Consider the following 1,117-nt stretch of genomic DNA (forward strand, 5'->3'; position numbering starts at 1 on the left):
CGTAGCATTCATCATCAGAAAGAACATTTCAAAATTTATCTTGAAGCATAACACTATCTGTGATAGGATAACATCCATATGCTTACACCTGAGGCCACTTAATTTCACCATTATTCAAATTGATGCACCAACCACTAAAGTCAGTGATGATGATATTGAAGAGTTCTACTAACTTCTTTAGTCTGAAATTGATCAAACATGTAATCAAGATGGAATGTGAAGGTTAGAAAAAAAGAAGAAGGATTGTTGTTGTTGTTAAGTACCATGGACTTGGTTCCAACTCATAGGGGCCCTGCACAGGGTTTCCAAGGCTGTAAATCTTTACGGGAGCAAAAAGCCTCATTTTTCTCCTGCAGAATAGCTGGTAGTTTTGAACTGCCGACCTTGAGGTTAGCAGCCAATTCGTAAACACTATGCTACCAGAGCTCCTTAAGAAGAAGGATTAGCAGGTGGAAGTTGGAAAATATGGCCTTGGTGATAGAAATGATGCTGGAAACTGCATGATAGAATTTTGCAAGAACAATGACTTCTTCACTGCAAATACCTTTTTTAAACAACATAAAAGGCTACTATACACATGGACCTCACCAGATGGAATCAAATTGACTACATCTATAGGAAGAGATGGACACCTGGTGTAACGCTGTAGGATCAGCACTGGACTGCAAACCACAAGGTCAACAGTTCAAAACCCCCAGCTGCTTCTCAGAAACCCAATACAGAGTCACTGAGCTGGAATCAATTTGACAGCGCTTAGCAACAACAATGGGCCTATAGGTGGAAACGCTCAGTATCATCAGCTAAAACAAGCCCAGGGGCAAACTATGACCAGAAATATGACCTTGAACATATCCCACCTGAATTTAGAGATCATCTCAAGAACAAATTTGATGCTTTAGTCACTAATGACCAAAGACCAAGCTTAACGAACTGAAGAAAAAATTCAAGGCTTGACTAACAATATTGAAGGATTCTATGGGAAAAATAAGGAGCTCTGGTAGCATAGTGGTTACGAATCAGCTTGTGAACCACAAGGTCAGCAGTTCGAAACTACCAGCTGTTCCGCGGGAGAAAGATGAGGCTTTCTGCTCCCGTCAAGATTTACAACCTTGGAACC

This window comes from Chrysochloris asiatica, unplaced genomic scaffold (genome assembly GCF_000296735.1).
Source record: "Chrysochloris asiatica unplaced genomic scaffold, ChrAsi1.0 scaffold00102, whole genome shotgun sequence".
Taxonomy (NCBI): domain Eukaryota; kingdom Metazoa; phylum Chordata; class Mammalia; order Afrosoricida; family Chrysochloridae; genus Chrysochloris; species Chrysochloris asiatica.